This window comes from Lytechinus pictus, chromosome 7 (genome assembly GCF_037042905.1).
Source record: "Lytechinus pictus isolate F3 Inbred chromosome 7, Lp3.0, whole genome shotgun sequence".
Taxonomy (NCBI): domain Eukaryota; kingdom Metazoa; phylum Echinodermata; class Echinoidea; order Temnopleuroida; family Toxopneustidae; genus Lytechinus; species Lytechinus pictus.
In genome coordinates, this window is record NC_087251.1 from 44,983,607 (window position 1) to 45,003,287 (window position 19,681).

The 19,681-nt window shown below is 35.6% G+C and overlaps 1 long non-coding RNA gene across 1 annotated transcript; it reads left to right on the plus strand.

The window, feature by feature from the left end:
- The first annotated feature begins 1,188 nt into the window (after window positions 1–1,188).
- Window positions 1,189–18,180, plus strand: LOC135154799 (uncharacterized). The gene is made up of 7 exons (XR_010294241.1): window positions 1,189–1,317; window positions 2,952–3,136; window positions 4,051–4,714; window positions 6,045–6,148; window positions 8,236–8,634; window positions 10,536–10,593; window positions 17,965–18,180. It is a non-coding gene; the product is annotated as an uncharacterized LOC135154799 (long non-coding RNA).
- The last annotated feature ends 1,501 nt before the right edge of the window (window positions 18,181–19,681 follow it).

Consider the following 19,681-nt stretch of genomic DNA (forward strand, 5'->3'; position numbering starts at 1 on the left):
GACTTTATTAGTTTTCATCAAAAGCTCTTCATCATACTCTAAAAATGATCGGTCATCATATTTTGCACAACAATATCACGTTAAAACGTGACTCTTCTAAGTGGCAGGCCTAATACTGTTGTCAGTAGGGGCGGATCCAGGATTTTCCAAAGGGGGGAGGCACATTTTCTCAAGGAAAAAATTGACAAAAAAGAAAAAGAAAAAAAAAAGTTTAACCGAAAATTAAGAAAAGGTCTTCACTTTCAAGGGGCGGGGGCACACTTCTATTTTAACGGCATTTTTACATTACAAATTTTAATTGTGCATCTCAAGGGGGGGCACGGGCCGGCTTTGCCCCCCAGGATCCGCCAGCGGTTGTCAGCTAAACATGAAATATACGAAATTTTATTTGTTTGCAAGCTCAAGAAAGCAAGCCAATGCGACAGCCATGCTATACGAGTATACCGCGTAAAAGTTTTACAACCTATTCTGCTATCACCATCACACATGGGGAAAGCTAAGCTTAGTTCCATAAGTTGATCATGATATCTTGAGATTTGCATATTTAGTCTATATTTTCAATTATCTGCATTTTATTATACCGTATTGGAAACCAAAACATCATTTCTTTCTTTGCACTGACTTAGATGGAGGATACAGTTTTTATTAGCCTAACGTTAGTGTTTAGCGGGATTTTTTTTGTTCGTTTTGCCAATTGCCGACACTATAATAATTGGCCGCGCCATATTTGAACTGTACCGTAAGCTTAGCTTAGCTTAGACCAAAAGCTTCGGTCTCTGTTAGTGTTATGTTGGTTGTTCAGCTGAACTCCCTTGGCTTCACTCACCAAATACAGAGACCGAAGTTCTAGCGCGATCTGTACAGGGGACTCAATGGCCATATGTTTATGTACTTAAGATCGGATAAAACGGGGAAGTGAATTTGCGCGACAGCCGAGGTAAGTCACTGTTTTTGTTCCTTTTAACTTGATTTTTCTCAGTTTTTTGGCAATTAATGCCAAGAGGGAATATTAATTTGCATTTTGGTCGCGTTAATTTTCAAATTTTTTATTCATTAAAGACAAAAGTTGAAGAGCCCCGACGGGGGGATTTTGCATTGCAAGTCCCCTAATGGTGGCTGCACGCTAGCGAGCCGTCTGTGTACGAGGAGAAAAAAAAAAAAAAAAAGTAAAAAAACTCCTCGAAACAGACGGCTGCCAGCTGTCTAAGCTTAGCTGTGCTGTGCTGTGACATTTACAAGAAGTCAAGAGATTTTTCAGGGAGCGAGGACGTGTTTTGAAAACTGTTTTCTTTCTTGCAGTACAATGGTGATTTAGAGGTGAGTGTACCTCACCACCTGATGTATTATTTTAGATACTTTTGTGCTCTTTAATGGCATATATTGAGGATAAGACTAGAGAATCAGTCATGAGACATGACATAGGAGTAACCCAGGCCCCAGGACTCGTCCGTGTATTAATACGAGGCAGACTATAGTCTATACTCTCCAAAATGGGGTATACTATAATGGGGTCGCAATCAGGGTGACCAGATTTCACAAAACGAAATACGGGACAATCTACCAAGCCGAAACAACCAGGCCAGGCACTCTTAATTAAAAAATCAACAAAGAAGGCTACACATTGTTAGAATCGTTAAAAAAATATTAAAAAAGGAGGCAGGGTGAATGAAAGAATGAAGGAAAGAGAGAGAGATTGAATGGAAAGAAAGAAAAAATGAAGGGGAAAGTGAAGGGAAAAATTAAAAGAAAGAAAGTTAAAAGAAGGATAAAAGAAAGAATAAAGGAAAAGGGTTTCCATCATTCTTTGAAAGAAAGAAAAAGGGAAGATGAATGTGTGAATTTATGAAAGAAAAAATAAAGGTGAGAATAGAAAAAAGGAGGAAGAAAGAAATAAGAAGGACGGAAAGAAAGATATTTCCTACATTCTTTGAAAGAAACAAATAAAGAAAGAAGAAAAATAGGAATGAAGGAAGGGAAAGAAAGATTTAGAGGGAAAAAGAAAGGATTAAAGAGAGGGAGGATGAAAAGACAAATGAAAGAAAATAAGGAGAGAAAGAATGAAAAGAAAAAGGAGAGGAAGGGAGAAGGAAGCTAAGAAAAGTTTAGGGAAAGAAAGAATGAAGAAAATGAAAAAGGAAATAAAAAAATGAAAGAGTATAAGAGCCTATAAGAAGGGAAGAAAGAAAAATCAACAGAGAGAGAAAGGATCAGGAAGGAAAGCTAGAAAAGATTGGAAATAAAGATTGATGGAACAAAAATGCAAATAGGAAGGATTTTAAGGATGAAAAAAGAAGAATAGGAAAAATGAAAAGAAAGAAAGAGAAAAAAGGTCAAACTTCAAGCAAACATAAAAAAATTCCAATCTAACAAACCAATGAAATTTTTTTTGGGGGGTTATATATTTTAAAAATTATTGTCAGAAAAAATAAATTGTTTTAGAAATGAATAAGATTTGAAAGTGAAACATTGTCAAACTTAACAAATAGATGAAACATCGCGGCATCACACGCAGGTATCGTTTCGCACCGATCACAAGAAGACTCAAAACGAAAGTTAAAACAACTAGAGACATCACCAAATCAGTAATCTGAGAATCCATAATATATAAAAATTTCCCGCCGATTTTGTGATAATTTTGGTGGAAAAACTGTTTATCATGCGAGATTGTTAGGGAAAAGGGAAGAAATAGTAAAGAAATTTATATCAAGTACAATCAGCTTACCACCTTTCTGAAAAATATGCTGAAAATATGCTGGAAAGTAGCAAATTTTGATGACAAACAGATCAGGACCCAGGTTCTACTTCGATCGCCGTCGGCTACAGCTGAGCGTACGGACGTGCCAGCAGATTGGCTGGCACATTCGTACGCGCAGCTGTAGTTGTTGTACAAAACTAAAAAATTTCAGTATTTACAATGTTATCAACCCAAACATCTTTGTTTATTTCTCCAGCTACCCAGCCCTTCTGCTTTCCCACCACCAATGGTTATTATGCAGAGATGGGGAATCTTCACCACCACCAATGGTAGCTCCGGCTCCTGGTTATTATGCAGAGATGGGGAATCTTCACCACCACCAATGGTAGCTCCGGCTCCTGATTATTATGCAGAGATGGGGAATCTTCACCACCACCAATGGTAGCTCTGGCTCCTGGTTATTATGCAAAGATGGGGAATCTTCACTACCAATGGTAGCTCCGGCTCCTGGGGTGGTATTCTGAGATTCATTTTATCTCAGATAAAATAAAATATTTTATCTCCGTTAAAATCAGTAAGATAAAATACCCTTAAAATCTCTCCGAATTGGTATTCTGAGAACAATTTTATCTTCATTTTATCTTTGCAAGACACACCTATTTTTTAATCGATATCCAATTAGAAATGCGCTTTTATAGCTCTCTCATATCACTCAACCAATGGAAATCCATTCCGCGAGGAGGTGTGGCGAAGGAGTGAGATTGCGTCAATTTATTGACTTCAATACGCTTGCACTATACGCTTGCGCGTCTTTACAGAGATTTCTTTTTAACAAAAATGGCAATACTCTCATCTTTTTTTCGAAGTCTATATCGCATTTTTTCAAGCTTCATTTCAAAGACAATATTAGTCAAGAAAAGTCTTATGAAATGATTCCTGATTTTGTACAGGAATAACTTTAAGGTGTTGTTCTCAATGAATATATAATTTTTCTTAATTTTCATGCCAACATTTGGAGTTAATTCACCTAGAAATTTTGACGAAATCAACGTCGCGGAGATAAAATAGCCCCTACCCTCTTTTAAGTTTATTTCATTTTTTCTTCAAAGTAACTTGGGCGCAAGCACATCACCCGCGTTGCAATGGCCAGATACGCGATGTGTATGTCTACGCAGCCACTGCTCTGTTGCGTATCATCATATATACGCAAGATAAAATTTATACGCAAGATAAAATTTTCAATTTTATCTGAGAGATAAAATGTCATCTCAGAATACCAATTTCATTTTAAGAGATAAAATAAAATATTTTAAAGATAAAATGACCTCAGAATACCGCCCCTGGTTATTATGCAGAGATAGAGAATCATCACCACCACCAATGGTAGCTCCGGCTCCTGGTTATTATGCAGAGATGGGGAATCTTCACTACCAATGGTAGCTCTGGCTCCTGGTTATTATGCAGAGATGGGGAATCTTCACCACCACCAATGGTAGCTCTGGCTCCTGGTTATTATGCAAAGATGGGGAATCTTCACTACCAATGGTAGCTCTGGCTCCTGGTTATTATGCAGAGATGGAAAATCTTCACCACCACCAATGGTAGCTCCGGCTCCTGGTCATTATGCAGAGATGGAAAATCTTCACCACCACCAATGGTAGCTCCGGCTCCTGGTTATTATGCAGAGATGGGAATCTTCACTACCAATGGTAACTCTGGCTCCTGGTTATTATGCAAAGATGGGAATCTTCACTACCAATGGTAGCTCTGGCTCCTGGTTATTATGCAGAGATGGGGGAATCTTCACCACCACCAATGGTAACTCGGGCTCCTGGTTATTATACAGTGACGGAGAATATTCACCACCACCACCAATGGTAGCTCTGGCTCCTGGTTATTATGCAGAAATGGGAATCTACGCTACCACCAACGTTAGCTCCGGCTCCTGGTTTTTATGCAGAGATGGAGAATCTCCAGAAGTAGAGAGATGATGCTATAGAAGAGGCAGAGAAACTGCAGGTTGGTCAAGACCTTTTAATAATAATAATTACTTATATGGTGCTTATAAGGCCCAAAGCGCTTACAATGAAAATAATTAAAATGAAACATTATATAGGGCATATGGTGAAGGGCAAAGGTCATTAGGGTCAATGAACTGTGATCATTGTGGGGGTATCAACATTGAAATCTTTAACAATCAAGGTTAGGTTTTTGAAATGTGATCATAACTTTAAGATTATGTCAACCTTTTTTATTCAACTTCAACATTAGGGTAATCACTGATCACTTTGCATGAATTTCAGGTCACATGATCAAGGTCAAAGGTCATTTAGGGTCAATGAACTTAGTGTTTAATCATCATATGAATAGTGTTTTTTGTGAATGATTATTGAGTCAGCCCTGCTGCTACATTGAATCATGTACATGTAATGCAGGCGAGACTGCCAGAAGCATCCCACTTGTTCAAATTCACTGCTGATGATTTAAATTTGATCTAAAATAACGTTTCTGCAACGAGCTCAGACTGCTATCCACAAGAGTAAATCCCTGACATTGAGAAATCATGTGGCAGAATTCTTACAGATCTAGATAAAGACAATTTTCAGAATACCAATTTGAGATATTTCAGCGAGATGTTATCTAGCTGAGTGACAAGAGTAGTTCAGAGAAAAGCTAAGACAATTTTCAGAATACCACCCCAGCACTGCCGCTATACTAAATTATATGACACCTAGATAGATCCTTGTCATTTGATGCCGATCATTCAGCCCACTTCTGATGTCATCATCTGTGCACTCTTGGATCCATTCATCATTCAATTTTGGATCCATACGATTTGTCCATTTTTGTCCAGGCACCATAAGAAAAACACTTGTGTTTGCAGCGTGCATGTTGTACATGTATGTACGCGACAATGAACAGACCGAGCTCGCACTGCATGATGATCATAGTTTGCATCAAAATTCATGAATTTCAAATGACAAGGATCTATTTTAGGTTCCATATAAACCAAATAATGAATGTTCTTCATTTGTGCGATGGACATAGTTCTTCATTTAGTAAAAGGTGAAATGAATGATCCATTCAACTCGGCTATTAAGCCTCGCTGAATGGATCATTTCATCTTTCACCTCATGAAGTATTCTGTCCATTGCACTCATAAACATTAATTTTTGTATGTTGTATAATGCAGGCGAGACTGGCAGAGGCTGTCCCTTTTTTCAATGTTGAGATATATCATACGATTAAACTCAGAAAAAAAAATGTTTATCATTATAAAAAAAATAAAATCCAGGCACCTTTGCTCTGTTGATATCTTAAAACTATGGTACAATTTTTTTATTTACAGGTTTGATAGATACGGGTCTAGGATGAGCTGGTAGCTATCAACAATCAACCATTAATAGGTATGACCTTGAAAGAAACCCAGGCTGTTCCAAGAATCAGTATAAAGTAAGTGCAGTGTTGATATTACTTATTCAAATATAAATCAGTATTGGCTAGTTCCCTGTAAACACTGATGGATAATGATTGGATCATTGTTTACACAGACCATCGTCTCCAAGAAGTTTAACGACCTTTGCACTTCTTCCTCAAGAATGAAGTTTTGGTCAATGTTATTGATATAATCGGTGAATTTTTGTTTATATGGTCACAATCAATGATTACAAATGTGTCGTCCACATATCTCCACCAAATCTGATGGGGTGTGTTGCTTTCATGAACCTGTTATAGGTTATAGGAATAAAGAAGTGAATGAAGTCGTTTCTTGAAAATTCCAGAAGATTGGCTAAAATTCCCAATAGTCCCACAAAATTCCTGTTTATTTCCATGGAAAGTTTCCACCACAAAAATTCACAGGAATTTCGCACACTGATATGGACAAGTTGCTCAGTACGCCCTTTGTTGCTTCCTTTCCACATTGTTGATGTTCTGATGTTCGCCCTACCTCTTCCATCTATGCTTATTTATCCCTCCATGACCTTCCTTGGAACAAGGTTGTGGACTTCATCCACAACATCCGTCTGACCAAAATTGGCATACCTCATTCTGATGAAATTGTGAAGGAAATACAAGCAGTGGCTATAGTTCTCATGATCTTTGGAGTTTGAAGTGTTGTTTCACTCAAGCATTACCAGAATGCTTGACAATTCTTTCCAACTTGTCTCCTTCGTGAGAGATGGTAATTGAAGATCTTCTGCTGATGTGTGACATTGGCATGCCTGTAAGGTCTAAGAAAGATGTCATCCCTAAGTATGACAAATGGAAAAAATTCAAAAGTGTCCTGCCATTGTTTAGGAGTGTTGATAGATCTGGGAACCCAATACTAATGTCTTTGATGCTGTCCTTCGATTCGCAGTTGTTATAGATCTGCGCATCGGATTGTTGGTCCAATCCTCTGGTATCTTACCAAATGAACTTGTAGTTACTGATCACCAGTGCCATGTGGCCAATGCTAGTGAAACCTATATAATTGTGATATAGGCTTCCAGAGTGAGCTGGTTTCTTGATGGCCATGTGCTTGCCATCTAATGCTCCCAAAGCATGGGGTATATTCCACCTTCTTTTCGAGCCATCCTACTGGGGTTAGGGTGCATGGTAGTACTTCTTACTTGTATTCAGCTGCAGTGGCTCTGTAGACCTCGCGTACACGATTCAGATAATGTCCGCAAGGCGATGACTGTGAAGTGTAGGTATCAGCTGTTGGCATGTACCTTAACCTCATGGCCAGCTTCAGGCCTGCAGGAATAGCTCTTCCGAACTATATATACTGCTTCTGCATTCGATGATGTACTCAATGACAGGGTCAGTCGAATATAACTGGGGTAATTCACAGGTACCTTTTGAACAACTGTAGGTCTTCAGCTTGAAGTTCTTGCTTGTGTCCAAACTGAAGCCTCCTTTCTGTTGTCACCATGTCCATGGTTTCACAAACCCTGCTGTAGCGTCTTCTTTTTTCCTTTTGAGAGCCAGGACTAGTCCTAGTTGAAGTTCATTTTTAGTGTGTATACTTAACGAACTAAAAGCAAGATGAATGGGTGTGATTGCCATGACGCAAATAGGTACATGTACACATAAATATATTGGTGTTTAATGCCAGCACAGACCATATTTTTCACCCAACATTTACCTTTTTTAAAATTGTGCTTTTATTTTCTTTCTCTCTTCATTTCATTCAAATCCAAGTTGAATACTTAATCAAGGGGTTTTCAGCTGTATACAAGGGGGTTAGGGGTGTACAAGAACTTTTTAGTTGGGGTTCGATTGATAGCTCTATCTGTTATATTCAATATCAGAAAGTCCAAACTGAATTTTTATTATATAATACTGTTACCTGTATCAAGAAGCTCTTCTGTCTGCACAAGAAAGATATTGTGAAGAGCATAAACAGTCTTGAAATCCAAAATTGTGAAATTTTAGATAAGCAATGCATTTTAAACATTTCACAATCATTTTGAGAGGATTTGTTTCATTTTTAAAATTCAGTACTGAATAGCAAGAATTAAATTTTGTCTTAAATTAATGTTTTCTCTCTGCAGCAGGCACAGACTGCTATCCATGAGAGCAAAGTCCTGAAATCAAGGGTTCATCTGGAAATCATCAGAAGTCACCCAACATGAAGCAAGCAATATGGACTAGATCAGGAGGAAGTCATTGTCATGCTGGAGGAATTCCATGACATTTGCTCCAGCGACAATTGCTCTGATGTAAATTCCACACATTAAACAATTGACTAACTTCAACCCTGGGTTTAACACTATATCCCACCCTAAACCTAACATAAGACCCTATTGCAACCCTAACCCTACATCTTACACAAATTGAAGTCCGGAGCAATTGTCGCAGGAGCAAATGTCTTGTCACCGCTGGATGATGGACTCGACAAGCTCATGCCAAAGGTCAAGAAAATTATCAGAAATATGCTGCAAGATCCAGTGGTAAGTTATGCAATGTGTATGATTTTTATCTCTATAGGGCATTTTAGCAGTGCATTGAAAATAGGGGAAGGCAGGGTAAGTTGAGAATAGGGGCAAGTTGAGCCACCACCCCTAGGCCAATAATGAATGAGTCAGACATTGTGGTGGTGTCATGTATTGATGACCCATTACATAACCCTTTACCCCACCACATTGTTTTCGACTTTGAAACAAAAAGTACTTTTTTAGAGGGAAAATACAAATTTCAGCCAAAAAAGTATAAAAGGGTGTAAAATAGATCAGTGCTTTTTACCCACACATGTCTTAAAATATAATAAAGAAATAAGAACAATATTGTTGTCATAGTCTTTTACATGATGGATGCATAAGAAATGTGCGGATGTGAAAATATCGCATTAAGTTCGGACTGGGGTACTTTGAGCCAGCCAACATGGGGCAAGTTGAGCCATGGTTATTCTTATGGTAATGTATAATGATTAAAAAAAAACTTGAAAAGCCATTGATATGCAGGCAGAAAGGTGCAAATTCACATGACAGTTCTTTTACTTTTAGAGGATGTTAGTATTTATAGAGAATTAGAAAGTGAAAGACTTGAAATAAAAAATTGACATGCTGGTTCTTCCCGCATACATTTTGTACATAGTTTTTGTGGCTCAACTTACCCCAGAAGGTGGCACAACTTAGCCCACAGATGGGGCAAGTTGAGCCATTTGACTTGGTATTTTTCAAAGGTCACAATGAATTTCAGTGTGGGGGTAGAAAATTATATATAGGTGAAAAATATTTCCCAAGAATAAAATTTAAAGGCAAGGTACTTATTTCTACAATATTATTAGTCATATTATTCTAACATGCAAAAAGTGTCACAACTTACCCCGCCTTCCCCTACTTATTTTTATGAATGGTTTGTTGGTGCAATATCAGAGCATATTTAACAATGGCCAAAATCTGATTGATTCCCCATATAGGCAACCTGCTGTGCAATGTCGGGCCTCAGGTCACCTTGATAAAAGTATTCAATTTCTTTGTGTGAGATGGTTTAATATTTGATATCAATAATTATATTCCGTCCTGAAAGTTCACCTGAAACTTCTACTAATGATAGTAAAAGAATTGCATGTTTCCAAGTCATCAAATGTTGTTTTAGGTCAATGAACTTTGGATTATATTATCAAATAACATAATTTAATTATTCCTTTAATTTTGATTAATTGTTCATTTTGATTCCTTTTCATGAAGCTTCTATAAAGGGTCTCATTTTCAAACATAATTCTGAACCTAATCTTATCCTCACATTATTATAAACCAAATTCAGTCACTGCCTTCAATCGTATGTCTTCCATGAAACTTAGATGGGAGTGGTCTGTCACCGTAGTAACTGTTTGGTCAGCCATTGATAGGAGCTATGCATTGTATCAGGTTTCAGTACAGTCAGGGTGCTACAAAAGCAATTGCCCGATTGCCCGGGACAAGTAAAGTCGGGCAAGTGTTTTGAAATAAAGACCAAAACTACTTGCCCGAATTGGACAAGCAAAATTCTCACAGTAGAATGACCAAAATCAGGGTCGATATGATATGATATTGACCCTAATTTTGGTCATGGCAGGTAGATCAGTTCATGTCAAAAGAGAGAAAAAGGTCAATGGTTTATAAAACCGCAAAACTTTCTTTTGAAGAGGTAAAACCACTTCAAGGATTCAAGGATTTTTTCGGGCAAGTGAAATAGATTTTTGGGCAAGTATATTCCAACTATTTGAAAATTTTCTTGCCCAACTGGGCAAGTGCTTCTAAAAAGTTATGTAGCACCCTGAGTACAGTGAAGTTTACTATAATAAACTTGATTACTTTTTCATCTTACAGGGACTGGAATAATTGAGTTGTTACTTTTCTTTGGTTCACAGCTTCACCTCATGGCTGAGAGGAGGCTTACACAGCTGATCGATGACAGTGCTACTTAAAGTGAGTATAGGGAAATAAAGATAGTTGCAGTTCATTTAAATAAATCTTGATTATGGAATGCCAATAATGCAATATTGAGTAATTTCAAGTTTGGTGTTAGTTTGCAAGCACGATTGCGATCACCTACCATAACACCTAATGGGACTTTATAACAAGAATGATCCAAATCACATTGTTAGCTCAACATAAAGTGAGATTTGTTCTTTAACCAGCTTCACTTAAAGGGGAATGAAACCTTTGGAATAAGTAGGCTTGTGTCGGAACAGAAAAGTCAAAGAATAAGAACAAAGAAAGTTTGAGAAAAATCAGACAAATAATGAGAAATTTATGAGCATTTGAATATTGCAATCACTAATGCTATGGAGATCCTCCGATTGGCAATGCGACAAGGATGTGTGATGTCACATGTGAACAACTTTCCCTTTGATGGACTATAAAATACCCTCAAAATGTCTCTTTCTGCTTGTTCTTGTGGTGATACAAACTCTTTATCTATGATGTATTCTTTAAAAATCTGTATTACATGCCCTCCTATAGAAAGAACACATGATCTACTGATAGATGTGATAAAAGAGGCAATTTAAGTGAAATATATACTAAAGTAATGAGGAGAGTTGTTCACAAGTGACATCACACATCATTGTCGCATTGCCAATTTGAGGATCTCCATAGCATTAGTGATCGCAATATTCAAATGCTCATAACTTTCTCATTATTTGTCCGATTTTTCACAAACTTTTGTTGATCTGTTTCTTTGATTTTTCTGTTTTCACACAAGCTATCTTGTTCCAAAGGTTTCATTCTCCTTTAGCCCTATCTAGGCCGGGGTATTTTTTTGGAGTTCATATGGCTGGGGGGGGGGGGGGTGTTACACCCACAAATGTAATAATCGCCCACAAATGTAATAACGCCCACAAATGTAATAACACTTTACCCACAAATGTAATAACGCCCACAAATGTAATAACACTTTACCCACAAATGTAATAATTTCGCCCACAAATGTAATAATGCACTTTACCCACAAATGTAATAATTTTTGATCGCCCACAAATGTAATAATGACTTTACCCACAAATGTAATAAATTTGAAGGGATTTTTGGCGAATCCGTTCTAAACTAAAATCCTGTAGTAATGCGTTCATAAAGCAATGGACCTATTGTAATAGGTCCATGATATAGCACAAAAGTGCAAAGTCTCTTTTCCAGACCCGGTTGTTTCAAAAATTATAATAGAAGTCCAAAGTCTTTTTTCCAGACCCGGTTGTTTCAAAAATTATAATATAAGTCCAAAGTCTTTTTTCCAGACCCGGTTGTTTCAAAAATTATAATATAAGTCCAAAGTCTTTTTTCCAGACCCATTGTTTCAAAAATTATAATATAAGTCCAAAGTCTTTTTTCCAGACCCGGTTGTTTCAAAAATTATAATATAAGTCCAAAGTCTTTTTTCTAGACCCGGTTATTTAAAAAATTAAAATATAAGTCCAAAGTCTTTTTTCCAGACCCGGTTGTTTAAAAAATTATGATATAAGTCCAAAGTCTTTTTTCCAGACCCGATTGTTTCAAAAATTATAATATAAGTCCAAAGTCTTTTTTCCAGACCCGGTTGTTTCAAAAATTATAATATAAGTCCAAAGTCTTTTTTCTAGACCCGGTTATTTAAAAAATTATAATATAAGTCCAAAGTCTTTTTTTCAGACCCGGTTGTTTAAAAAATTATAATATAAGTCCAAAGTCTTTTTTCTAGACCCGGTTGTTTAAAAAATTATAATATAAGTCCAAAGTCTTTTTTCCAGACCCGGTTGTTTAAAAATTTATAATATAAGTCCAAACTAAGATACGATAATAATATTCCAGTGGAATGGAAATGAAACTCGAGCTTAGTCTTTTCTCCAGACCCAGTTAATCAAAACTGGTGGAATTAATGTCTTTGTTGTTGTTTTAACTTACACGGCACTTATTGTGAATATATGCGCTAAGAGTAAATTGAGAATCAAGCGTAGTGTTTTCTCCAGACCCAGTTACTTAAAACTAAAAACTAAAAACCTTTACCCACAAATGTAATAATTTCACCCCACAAATGTAATAATGCACTTTACCCACATATGTAATAATTTTTGATCGCCCACAAATTTTAATAATGACTTTACCCACATAATTATGTTACAAAATTTGAAGGGATTTTTGGCGAATTTGTTCTAAAATAAAACCCTATAGTAATGCGTTCATATAGTGCAAAGTCACAGTCTTTTTTCTCTAGACCCGGTTATATAAAACATTTAAACAATCTTCCACAATAAAGATCCCAAAATTAATTCTTCTTATTGTTGAATAACATAGAAGTTTAGCGTAGTCTTTGCTCCAGACCCAAATATTTCAAATAGCAAATAATAAATAATAATAAAAAAAAAAAAAAGACCCCACGACTTTATTAATGTTGAACAAAATGTAAATATAGCATAGTCATTCCTCCAGACCCAGTTATAAAAAAACTCATTCAAAAACAAAAGAACAACAACAGCAACCAAAAACAGACCCCGCCATCTTTTCAACATTGAATAGCGTGTGTTTAAGTTTCGTCAGACGTGTATCAATCAAATATCATTATTTACGTCTGGGACCAACCTCTATCGTCACCATCCGAAACACGTGACCAGGGCTCGAACCTCGAACCTCTGCATCAATTTGTAACTTCCCCACATAGCTTGGATTACAGGCACTCGCCACAACGCCCAGTTAGTATCGAAATATGGTGTAGTCTTTGTTCCAGCCCCGGTTATTTCACAATTGCATATCATAAAGAACACTATTAACAAAGACCCCCTATCTCATTGATGTTGAATAACTTGAAAATATAACGTAGTCTTTTTTCAAGACCCAGTTATTTTAAAATAACAAATCATAGAAAAGATATATAATAATAATAAAACAAAGGCCCCACAGTCTTACTGATGTTGAATAACATGGAAATATAGCGTAGTCTTTCCTCCAGACCCACTTATTTCAAAATTACAAATCATTTTTAAAAGAGTCAACAAGAAACAAAACCCCCCCTCTCTTATTAATGTTAAATAACATGGGAATATAGCGTAGTCTTTCATCCAGACCCAGCTCTTTCAAATAACAAATGAATAATAATAATAATAAATTAATAATAATAAAAAAACAACGACCCACGATCCTATTCATGTTGAATGATATGGAAATATAGCGTGGTCTTTTCTCAAGACCCAGTAATAAAAATCATTAAAAAACACAACAACAACAACAAAACAAAGACTCTGCAATCTTATCAACTTTGGATAGCATGGAAATATGGTGTAGTCTTTGCTCCAAACCCAGTTATTTCAAAATAGGAAATTATAAGAAACAATAAAAAGAAACAAACAGTATCAGTAAAGACCCCACAATATCATTGATGTAGAAAAGCATTGTTGTTGTTATCTTGGATTTTAAGGCGCGTATCATATGATTATTTACGCCTATGATTAATTTGTCGTCTTTGTGGTATGTGTTATCACATGACTTTTATAGTTTGGCTCAATTTGTATTTTTAAGAGAACCGGGTGTGGGGTAAAGACAACACTCTAAACCCAAGCATTTTAACTGGGTTTAATTTTGAAGATTGGTCTTAGCCTAGATTTTTTTTCAATGATTGTTTATCTTTTAAATAACCGGGTCTAGATAGAAAGACTAATCATAATACTCTGGTTATTCCACAGGAATAAGAATATGACAAAGTTTTATGTTTTTAAGATTGTTTAAATCATTTTTTAAATGACTGGGTCTGGAATAAAGACAACGCTCTAAACATGTGCTTTTTTACATGGTCTTAATTTGGAGGATTGATGGTTCTTAGATTCGTTGTTGGGGGTTGGGTTTTTTATTGCTTTTTTATTCTTGAAATAACTGTGTCTGGAGGAAATTCTACAATCGATCTTCATGTTATTCCACAGTAATTAGATTATTGGGTATTCGTTTTAAAATATTTGTAAAAACTATTTTATTTTTTCAAATAATAACCAACTCTTGAAAAAAGATGATTGCTTTACCCATGCATTATTACAATGTTTTGTAGGGGTCTTTATTATAAAAAAAAAAATGGGTGTGGGGTAAAGACATTTTTTTCTGGGTGTAACTTTTGAAAATTGGTCTTAGATTTGAAGTATTTTTAAATTTCATTTTTTAAATAACTGGGTCTGGAGGAAAGAGTACGTTTTGAATCTCGTCTTATTCCACAAGAATAAGAATATGATAGGGTCTTACGTTAGAAGATTTTTTTTTGGGGTAATATTTTCAATGATTAGGTCTGGAATAAAGACAACGTTCTTAACCTCTTTTTAAAACAGGTTCTTAGGTTGAAGGATTGCTTGGTCTTATATTTGTAGTTTTTTATTATTACTATTTGCGATATTTTGAAAAAAATAACTGGGTCTGGCTGAAAGACTACTCTATATGTCCATGTTATCCATCATTAACAAGATTATGGAGTCTTTATACTGTTTTTGTTGTTGTATTGTTATTTATAATTTTGGAATAACATGGTTTAGAGAAAAGACTAAGCTCAATTTTCATTTTTATTCCACTGGAATATCATTATGGTATCTTAGTTTGGACTTATATTATGATTTTTGAAAAAACCGGGTCTGGAAAAAAGATTTTGGACTTATATTATACTTTTTTACTCAAACAGGTCTGGAAAAAAGACTTTGACTTTTATTATAATCTTTTAATTAACCGGGTCTGGAAAAAAGACTGCACTTTTGTGCTATATGAACGCATTACTATAGGGTTTTAGTTTTTAGTTTTAAGTAACCGGGTCTGGAGAGAAGACTACGCTTGGTTCTGAATTTACTCTCAGCGCATATATTCACAATACGCGCCGTATAATTAAAAAGAAAAAAAGACATTTATTCCACCAGCTTTAATTAACTGGGTCTTGAGAAAAGACTAAGCTCGTTTCTCATTTTTATTCCACTGGAATAGCATTATCGTATCTTATTTTGGACTTATATTATAATTTTTGAATTAACCGGGTCTGGAAAAAAGATTTTACACTTTTGTGCTATATGAACGCATTACTATAGGGTTTTAGTTTTTAATTTTAAGTAACTGGGTCTGGAGAAAAGACTACACTTGATTCTCAATTTACTCTTTGCGCATATATTCACGATATGCGCCGTATTAGTTAAAACCACAACAAGACATTAATTTCACAAGTTTTAATTAACTGGGTCTGGAGAAAAAACTAAGCTCGATTCTTATTTTTATTCCACTTGAATATCATTATCGTATCTTAGTTTGGACTTATATTATAATTTTTGAAACAACCGGGTCTGGAAAAAAGACTTTGGACTTATATTATAATTTTCGAAACAACCGGGTCTGGAAAAAAGACTTTGGACTTATATTATAATTTTTAAAATAACTGGGTCTGGAAAAAAGACTTTAGACTTATATTATGATTTTTTAAACAACCGGGTCTGGAAAAAAGACTTTGGAATTATATCATAATTTTGGAAACAACCGGGTCTAGAAAAAAGACTTTGGACTTATATTATAATTTTTGAAACAACCGGGTCTGGAAAAAAGACTTTGGACTTATATTATAATTTTTTAATCAACCGGGTCTGGAAAAAAGACTTTGGACTTACATTATAATTTTTTAATTAACCGGGTCTGGAAAAAAGACTGCACTTTTGTGCTATATCATGGACCTATTACAATAGGTCCATCGCTATATGAACGCATTACTACAGGATTTAAGTTTAGAACAGATTCGCCAAAAAATCCCTTCAAATTTATTACATTTGTGGGTAAAGTCATTATTACATTTGTGGGCGATCAAAAATTATTACATTTGTGGGTAAAGTGCATTATTACATTTGTGGGTGAAATTATTACATTTGTGGGTAAAGTGTTATTACATTTGTGGGCGTTATTACATTTGTGGGTAAAGTGTTATTACATTTGTGGGCGTTATTACATTTGTGGGCGTTATTACATTTGTGGGTGCAACAGGGGGCTTGAGATCTCGGCTGTCGACCGCGCAATCGCGCCAAAAATTGGCACGCCTCTAACTCCCTAAATAAAGCTCCAAATGTTCTAATTTTTGCTATAGAAACTCTTTGTGGTGTTCTTAGCAAGTGTACATGAACAAAATTGCGATATCAAATCATTTTCTTATGTATTATATTGTTTTTTGCAATTTCTTAAGTATTTCTTTGGTTTTTTTTACCTTTTGTTTTTCATTGTTTTTTCAATGAAATTTGTTGAGGACTCTTCTGAGATCATAAAAAGCATAAAATGAATACATTTAGATCAGCAAAACTAAAAATAATCATACATTTATGATTTTTGGTTGAAAACACAATTTGCATTGACTTTGTACACAAAATCACGTTTTTGAGCAATTTTTGGTCTGACATGCACTTACATAATGTTGCGTAATTTCGGAACCACATACCAGGGTGACGAAAAATTGGTCTCAAAAGTTGCGCAAGACTTGAAATTAAAAAGTCAGCGAGCGGCGCGGTAAAAAAAAATTTGTGCGGCAAAACTATTGCGTGGATCGTTAAGGGGGCCTCCGAGGCCCCCCCCCCCCCCCCCGGCCTGGATAGGGTTAAACATAAATGCCCACTTCTAGTGACAACATATAAATGAGTTCAAACAGAATCTAATAAAATGACCACCCAAGTGTTTTGAGTGTTTGTATGTATTTGATAATGAACAAATATGTGCCAGATGATTTTAGTAGAAAAATGTGTAATTGGTGAGAAATGGACAGAATAAAAAAAAGGCAGTCCAGGCAGGCATTGGGTCTTCTTTTTTTCCAAGCAATGATGATACACTGTACCACGTGTGCTTATCTGTGTTTGTGATCTTGAGTGTGATCATTTTCAGCCAATATTTCATGATTTCACAGATTTAGATTTATGTACAGGTAAATGAACCATGACTAGGTAGAGTGATTCTAGATGATGTATGATTTCAGTTATGACACAGTGTACTTCTTCATCAAAGAGGCTCTTTTCAGAAGAAAACATTTTAGAGAAATTATTTTTTCAATGTTGGAAATATATGTGTGTAAACATCATGCCTTATGCTGCAATATGCACATATGACAACTAGATACAGTGTAATTGTGTAAATTAGCAAGATGTTATTGACGATGTCAATGAATTGATGCAAATCCCCAAATTAAATTTTGCTGAAAGTGTTTCAGTGTAGTCTACCGGTCGTACATTTGTCCTAAATGCAAAATTTTATTAAATCCTGTGGAGATGTGTCACAGTACAATTAAAAGTTTTTATACAGGATATATTGTTAGAACTTAGAATAATGTTTTGTTCTTTCTCCTTATACTTGCAGTCATGTCACTCGGTGTACAACATGGATGCACCCCCTATCTGGGAAAGTCTACCAGAGCTAAAGATGTGACACCAATCTTGACATCTTCATCTGCACTGAATGTTTGGTGTGATCATTTGTTGGTAGATACATGGACATGATGTATAACCCACCGGTATATAAAGACCGCCTGCTCAGAAAGACCAATTGTTATATCCTTTGAAATATACAACAAAAGAACCTGTTTTGTAAATACCTCTTTTTCTTATCTCTGAGAGAGGCGACTACCAGGGACTGGTACTTTGACACCAGACATTGTACACGCTCTGTTTTTGGTGCTCCACCTATCGATTTAATATGGAAATTTCCACCATGTAAATCAAATTGAACGAACCAAATGTCATTTTAAAAAGACTATCTGAATTCGCTACTAATGAACCTGGGTAGGAAATCGTGTTTAAACTTTATTTTTAGGGGCTATTTTTGTCCACAATGGGGTGATTGCTGACTTTTGGGGGCTATTTCTTTCATATTAAGAGCTACTTTTTTGTGCAACAAGCACTTACGCTGCAAAAGCATTTCTCATCATTCTGCTGTATGTAGAAAATCAATTTTTAGACAAGATTTTGCGCCCCAAAGTGTTCAATTTGGTGAATTTATAGGGAATTTTCCAACACTGTCATGAATCTATTTTTAGGTATTTTATGATGTCTTTTGTGTATCTCAAAGGAGCAGGTCCAAGCTATTATCTCTGAACAGTGATTTTCAGTTTAAATAAAAATTTCCTTTTCTCTTTCTGGAAACCTTTTATTCAATTTCAAACTTGATCTATAATGAAACTACGTTTGTGAGAGAAAATGTACACATAAAAAGCATGAATTCCATTTTGCAATGAGTTTTCTCCCTGAAAGTATAAAACCAAAACAGATTTTTCGTTTTGATTTACCAGTAAACAGAAAATCACTGTTCCTAATTATTTGCTGACTTTCCAAATTATCTGTTTCATTATTGGATGTATACTATGTAGGCCATGATTACTAGGAGAAAATGATATGTGCACAAAGTTGCAAATGATTTTCAAGTATCATGAGGTTTATAATTAATATGGCTTGTAGGTTTTTGTGGAGTTATCTTGGTTTACATGAAGTTTATAGTAATTGTGTTTATGTTGTGTTTACTATTCTGCAAAAGTGGACCCAAAGGTTTTCCAGAGTTTTTCTCGAATGAATATTATCTCTGGTTTTTTACCCTGGATCTACTTGTCGTAGAATTGTTTAAAGGGAAACGCAAGTCCCGGACCATGGGGGAAATTGGATCGTAAGCAATTTGCAAAAGGCTTGTTTACTTTATACACACAGTAATAATACTGTACTGGATTAACGAAATCAAAAATTGGAAAGCGCAAATTCAACCCATCCCATTTATTTTGAGTTGCCAAAGTTCTCTTTAAACCTTCGTCGTAGACTCTTAACTGGTCTCTTGATTGTTAATCCAAATAAACTTCATGTATTACGCGTATATGTTCAAAGTGAAAATTTAGTTTGCTTCTTGATGGCTCAGCACCAGTTATGTAATACCCCTTTAGGTTTGTATGGGGTTCAACTTGTAATTGCTTTTTCTTATGTGACCAGGCACCCCCAAACCAACAAGAAGTCGCCAGGGAAGGTTCTCTGTAAATAGCCAATATAGTAAATTTTGATCCTCAAAATGAAAAAAAATAGCTTCTTCATACTGTCAA